Here is a 7,741-nt window from a genome sequence, read left to right as displayed (position 1 = left end):
GAGGGGGTACAATTAGTTCTTATAAAAGAACTAGGGCTTAAAGTTTTTTAACAATGCATGATTTTGTAACCAAATTGTAGATCTCATTTTTCTGAAAATTTTGACATATTATACATATTTTTCTGATTTAAAATGAATAAGTTATGAATTTTACAAGTTTTATTCATTTTTAAATCATTTCTGAAAATTCTGGAAAACATTAAAATCCTGACAGACATGGACCCACATGTCATGGATTTATTCTTTTCCTAAATATTTCTAAAAATATTAAAAATCTGACAAAGGGGCCCACATGTCAATGTATTTTCATTTACAGAAAACAATAAAAATAAAAAGATAAAAGGGGCGGGCCCCACGGTGGTCAACCGCCGGTGGTCATCTCCGGCGGGCCGTGCCGGTGACCACACAGAGGCGGCGCTAGAGCACGCCCCTGGACGCGCGGAGCGGCGCGTTAGACGCGGGCGGATGCGGCGAGTCACCTGGTGGTGGCGGCATTGGCAGGGGGTGGCCGGAGCATCGCCGGCGACGAGCAGCCGCGGCGGTGCACGGTGGCGCGCGACGCGGGGCCAAACCAGAGGCGGAGGGAGAGGATGGAGGGGCTCGGGAGGATGGCGAGCTCACCCTGGAGTCGTGGAGCTCGTCGGCCAGGGCCGAGGAGGCCTGCAGCGCCGGCATCGGGCCGGTTGCCGGCGGCCGGACGTGCAGAAGAAGGGGATGTCCCCGTCGATTGGGGGCATCCCCGGCCGATTCCATTGGCCCGAAGATGGAGGAGGGCCCGGCGGAGCTCCAGGGCATCTCGGTGGAGCTCGAGGATGACCGGAGATGGCAGGGCAAGGTGGCGGCCGGAGCTACTGTAACCCTATTAGGGTTTTCCGGGCGCGAGAATGAGGAGGGGAAAGAGATGTGGGCGGCTAGGGTTCCGTGGCGGCGGCGCAGGGATATTTGTAGGCGGTCGGGGGCGGCGGCGAGCATCTTGGCGCCGGTCGGCAGCGGAGGTGCTGCCACCGAGCTGCTTCCCCCATCGTGGGGTTGAAGACGATGGGGTCTTTTGCAGAAACCCCCCTGGGGAATTTTCTGGGATGCGTGGGCTGCTGGTGGGTTGACTCGCCGGGCTGCGCAGGGGGAGGAGGGAGAGATAAGAGTTGGGCTGTGGCCCAATTTGAGAGGGAGGGTTTTCTTCTTCTCTCTTTTTTTCCCAAAAACTGTGTTTATTTTGTTTCAAACTTCTTTTGCTATTTGAAACTGTTTTGTATTTTTAAACTTTCTGAACTTTTCAAAATATCCATGGCCTTTAACATATAACAGAAATGCCATGTAACTTAGTTTCGAAATTTGCAACTACTTGAGCATTTGAAAAGAGAGGGAGGTTTGCATAACATTATGGTTTTCCAAAATTAACTAATGCAAATTTTCTTAGGAAAACAAGATGCTCATGAAATGATGCACAACAAACCCTAATCTAGGTTTAGCAAAAACAGGGATGTTACAGATCTATCCCCTTAAAAGAATCTCGTCCCGAGATTCCAAGGTAGGAATACGTAAAGTAACAAGGACTACACCGGTCTTCAACGATATTGTCGATACCACGACAATCTTATTTCTTGAAGAGGTTGATACATGACATCATGAAGAATTTGATCCACAACACCATGAAGAAGTTGATCCACCACACCATGAATAGCTCTTCATATTTCTTTCTTCACTCTAAAGGAAAGAGGGAATGACACTGGACGGTGGATCTTCACGAAGATCGAGTATCTCATGGTCAACTCATGGAAAGAGTGCTTAGAAACAACTCTTGAGCTGACAAACATGAAACACATCAAGGTAACGTAGGAGACGGAAGAAGTTTCAAATTTTGGTAGGAAATTGCTCCACGCTTGACAAGAATACGAAGGGACAAAGTAGCGAGGAGTTAAAATGCCTTTGATACCATAACAATACACTCTTAGCGATGGTGACTCGTAGAAGCACGGATGATTATCCAACGAGAGAAACTTTACATTTCAGAATCATAGTCACTCTTTTGGTATGGGCACATGAAACAGTTGTTGTTTCGTCAAAAGGCTGGGGGCCTAGATGACTGACGAATTCACACAACGTGTGAATTGATTCGAACCTCAGGTACAAACAACATGAAGGGGAGGAGCACTGGCTACTGAAGTGCTAAGGTTTATGATATAACTTCATGTTACTTGAACGAATAGACAACGGAGATTTGGCATCCTAAGAAAAGATACTTCTCCCAGGATTTGAACTTTGAATATGACAAGAGGAGTGCCGTTCGGTTAAAGCTTACTCAAAAGTACTCGGGTCACATATGGCTGACGAATTCACACAACGTGTGAATTAAAGAGAACTTCAAGTAAAATCCAAAGGCAAGGGAAGAAGTATTGTCGAACGACGTAGCAAGGATCACCGGGAGGTGAAACTTCTTCCCACGGAGTTGTTATCACCGGAGAAATGGTTTCGAGTGATTGACCGAGAAACATTTATCAACTCTGCTTCTAATGTTCTCCTTGATGTTCTAGACACCAATATCAGGCTTCTGAAAAGCCTTCAATAAGTCATCAAGTGAAGGTCAGACTTCAGATTTGAGAAGACATCATAAGGGCAACTCCTAGAATAAGTCGCTCAAGATCCTTATGGAGAACAGTTATTCTTGTTGATTTAAGAGATTCTGACATTAGAACTTCTGACTAGTTTGTGTTAACCACGACATCAATCTTGCCGGATTAACAAAGAGACCTATGTCACGAATCCTTGACAAACACTAACCATCATTGCCGCTTGAGATTCAGCTTAGGTTAGGTGTAAAGATATTTAAGACTCAGAATGTACGAATAGAAATTTGCAACTGCTACCACCAAGGTAAAGCTGCTAGATTCTCAAGATGGAGACTATAATGTCAAGCTCCCAAAACATTGAGCTAGATTGCGTAATCCATTTGGTTGCGATTGCCAAAAGGCAATTGCGCGCATATGAACTGCTTGCAATGAAACACAATTGAGTTCTGGTGGGGACATCGGAGAAGGTATTGAAGCTCTTAAGCTTCTTCTCATTCTTGAACAAACCAGTCAATGGCTTAGTGTCTATAGATGAACGTTTCAAGGAAGGGAGGTAACAACCTTCCATCTAAAGAATACTTCGCACATGCATGACTGATTTGCAATGATTCCCGAGGAAAACAAAGGGAACTCTACTCGGATCCACGGCGACATCTTCCAGCAAATGCACGTGAACCAGAGAGGGTCACTTCTAACATCTAGAACACATACTTCGTGATAACACAAAGATGGTTCTTAAAAGTTTCCAACATTACTGCTTGTTCAATATGAACCTCTTTGGGCATGGAGAAAATAAGAATGTCATCGATGGGCTCAACAACAAACTTATCAATATACTCCAATTAGAGACTCACAAGTTGCACGAACAAGGCAAGAGTATTGGTCGGGCTAAAGGACATGAAGATGTACTCAAGTGAAACACCATGAGTATAAACATCATCAAGATAGTCCTTAGAACTGAGTTTGATTTGAAGATAGCCCAAACTCAAATCAAAGATTGGGATGATAGCATTTCCATAAAGGAGATACTTCATGACTTCAACACGAACAAAACTATAAATCCCTTTAATAAGGATTAAGTACAGTAGAGCTCTTGTATTTCAACTCTCCAAGTTGTTGTTTAAGCTCAACCAGCTAGTTCAAGATATCCGGTACGGTTTCTTGGAGAAGAAGGGATTCACAGAATCAACGTACTCAGTTACCTGAGAACACGGTCATGTGACAACATGGCAATACTTCTGGAAATACAATCAGAATATCACGAACCACTGATATATCTCTAAGTTCGAGAGCGGAACTTGCTTTATAAGGAAAGCGATGTGGTCTTGAGAGTTTTGGCATGAACCTAACTCTTTGACCGAAGAAGGTGTGCCTAGATAACAGACTAGGGAACACAGTCAAACTTTGCTTAGTGATTGGTTAACAATCATGCTAAGAAGGACACAAACATCCCTGGATTTCAATGGAATGAAATTTCTAAGAATCTCGGATGGACACATCAATATATAAACCCCAACATTCCCAAGCACGGACAGCTCGGAAGAAGGGTGAGTAAAATTATCTGTGAGCACCACTTCATCAGTAAGGCCATGAGACTTAGCATGACCTATAGATATAAAAGTGTGTGATACTCTAAGGTAGAACAGAATAGAAGCTACATAAGCCTTCTAATCTGCGGATTACAACACTTTGACCGGGTCCTAGAAATGGACGAGGTACTGGAGTTTGTTTCTCCTAACATCTCAAAGTAGAATGTCTTCAAAGACCGCAAGAGTAACATGCACTAGAAGATTCCAATGCACAATTACCACTTGGCTGCTAACTAGCAGACAAAGGTCAGAAAGAACTAAAGAGAAGGAACATGAACAGGATCGGAAATCCTGAGATGTAGATGCACAAGATATCACTCTTGCGAAACTCATGCTGAAAACGGAAGTGTGGCGGAGTCATGGACATAGATGTGAGACTCACAAAGAGAACTCTTGTCGTGATCCATTTGATTCCATAAAAGAACCTCTGCCATAGCTAATGGTAGGAAAGATGTCTTGTTGCCGTAATTCAATCACGACAATGACCACAAGTTTGAAGGCTAGCTGGATTTGAAGTTAGCGATCCTAATGTATGGTTTGACCATGGACAACAGGGGTCAACGGAATGGATCTTGGGTTAAAGGTCAGCATCATGTACTGAGATTCACACTAAGAGAACCCAGCACAATCCGGGACCTTCGGTTAAACTCCAAGGGTTAAAACACGGAGAAAGGAGTAACTACTACCTGAGTGACACATAGTACACTGCGAGGTAGTAATCATGGTGTAACTTTCAAGAAGCCATACCTAGCTTCAGAAGTATCCAGGACAAAGGAAAGGAGGCGTCCAAGGTGAAAGGAGACCTCGAAGCCTAGAACAGAATGATGTGGAACCCACAAAATAGAGAGATCATGATGGAAAGGAATCTCTCGATCGAAACACAACAAAGAGAGAACAAGGAACAAACGAGAGTTTAGAGAAATCAACACTAGGTCAACTGGTTAAGAAACGACCTACCATTGAGGCACCTAAGTTTTGAAAGACCAGAAGAGATAATAAAACCTTCTCAAATCAACACAATAAGGTGACTCTAAATTAGAGCGATACCAGATAAGGAGTAAAAAGAATCCTAATCAGATTTTCGCAATTACTTTTAGCTTTCAAATAGTTTTCGCAAACACTAGACTCAACATCGACCAATGGAAAGGGTTTCCTACAGGCAGTCCTCGCTCCGATACCAAAACTCCGTCGCGACCCCGGGGTCGTAGGCTAGACAAACCCGCATCTCCATCCGGCATAAGCCTAACCTAGATCTCCAGGGCCTACAGGGTGAGAATCGGTAACACAACAGTGACTCTATGAATCAAAGAGTAATACAAGCTCATACCTGAGCGAAAAACCAAAGTATTACAAGCAGAGGTCACTGACCTGACATTTCATCAATCAACGGAAGCGAAGTTATGCTATTCTAAATAGCAAGATAGCAAAAGGCCTAAGAGGCCAGGAGCATAACGGCGACGTCCCAGCCCATAGATACCAGGCTGCCACATGGGAATCCCAAGCTACTCGTCGATGTCGACCTAGAAACCACCATTTGTTGGAGCGACTTCGTCTGAAACAAAGCATGCAAAGATGAGTACAGGGACTCAGCAAGACTTAGTACAACCTGTTAGCAAAGCGGGTATGCGAGGCTTTATGTGGAGCTTATTTTGCGGAAAGCCGCTTTTCCTTTATAAACAAGAGGGAGCGAAGCTCGTCTATTCGGATCATTTTAAAAGGGGATAAGAGAGCGATATCTCTAGCTCTACCGATCATCATATTGAATCCACCGAATCTTCATCATCACCTGAACCTATCAACTAGGAGCACCCCTCGATACCCCGAGGAGGGATCCTTATCACACATTGATTCCAAGTTTTACGATTAGGTTAAAGTTGTCTATGATCACAGTAATCCATCACCAAGTCGTCCGTAACCGTGGACACGGCTTTTCGAAAAGATTTACCCTGCAGGGGTGTACAACTTTACCCACACGCGCCGACCGACTCTTAACGCCAGTACATTAGCACACTTCCTTGGTGTGCCGGCAGAGGGTGGTCGACCAAAACCTTTCCCTTGCTTCGCCTATTCCATGAGTCAATCTAACTGGGGAACTCCGTCATCGTAGGTAGCCATTCTCCGAGGCGGTCCCGGTCATTGTGCGTAGGGGATCCAGTTCAATGCCTCCAAGCATCCTTCACCCTAGCCACATCCCCGTATGATGCACCTTTGAAAACCTTTTCCACGCCTTCTCCATGCAGTAATGCCAAATGGAACTCGCAAACTAATTGACTCATGGGTAAGCTAGACAAGTTCGGGCCAAGGGGTTCCCATGGGCCCCGTGTGGCCGTACGCTCGCCTTGGTTCCGAAGGCGAGAACCTCGAGTCCTAGTATCGGCGAGGACGAGTCAAATCACCACATCCCCATGTGGCGGCCCATCCAAGCCTTTAAACATGTTTATTATCATCACTGATCTTACCACGTAATCCTGCCATACTAGGTTCAATCGCAGCTCTGATTCATCAACCGGATGGATCAGAATTCGTTAACTAAGAATGGATAAGCATATTCGATACAACGGCTCTAGCGATGCACACGAGCTCAAACCTAGTCTTGCTGGGAGCAAGTGGATCGTAGTATTTAGGCTACAAGGATGGTAAATGCAACACACATAGGATAACTATATTCGCCGATAAAACATATTGGAATCGTATGCAATATGTAGGAACCAAGTAAAAGCATTTCGAAATCATAATATGAACCAGGCTAGGGCTTGCCTTTGTCCCCGACAAACCGATGTGGATCTTCGATGATCCCATGCTTGAATTGTTCGTCTGGTGGACAAACATTGACCTTCGCGTGCCGTCGATCTTCATCGTCTCGGCATGTGCTCTATCGATCGCGAAGAAGCAAACACTGGAAAGGTAAAGGAACAATCAACACATGGCATTGATGCAATGCGCATACAAGTATGATGATATGACATGTTAATTAGGTACTGAAATAACCCTAAGACATCATCAATTTAACTGGGTTTCGACGAACTAGGGTTAGCAGTTCGGAAAACCTCAGAGGGGGTACAATTAGTTCTTCTAAAACAACTAGGGTTTAAAGTTGTTTAACAATGCATGATTTTGTAACCAAATTGTATATCTCATTTTTCTGAAAATTTTGACATATTATACATATTTTTCTGATTTAAAATGAATAAGTTATGAACTTTACAAGTTTTATTCATTTTTAAATCATTTCTGAAAATTCTGGAAAACATTAAAATCCTGACAGACATGGACCCACATGTCATGGATTTATTCTTTTCCTAAATATTTCTAAAAATATTAAAAATCTGACAAAGGGGCCCACATGTCAATGTATTTTCATTTACAGAAAATAATAAAAATAAAAAGATAAAAGGGGCGGGCCCCACGGTGGTCAACCGCCGGTGGTCAACTCCGGCGGGCCGCGCCGGTGACCACGCAGAGGCGGAGCTAGAGCACGCCCCTGGATGCGCGGAGCGGCGAGTCACCTGGTGGTGGCGGCATTGGCATGGGGTGGCCGGAGCATCGCCGGCGACGAGCAGCCGCGGCGGTGCACGGTGGCGCGCG

Source organism: Lolium rigidum, chromosome 5 (genome assembly GCF_022539505.1).
Source record: "Lolium rigidum isolate FL_2022 chromosome 5, APGP_CSIRO_Lrig_0.1, whole genome shotgun sequence".
Taxonomy (NCBI): domain Eukaryota; kingdom Viridiplantae; phylum Streptophyta; class Magnoliopsida; order Poales; family Poaceae; genus Lolium; species Lolium rigidum.
This window is presented reverse-complemented; position numbering follows the sequence as displayed.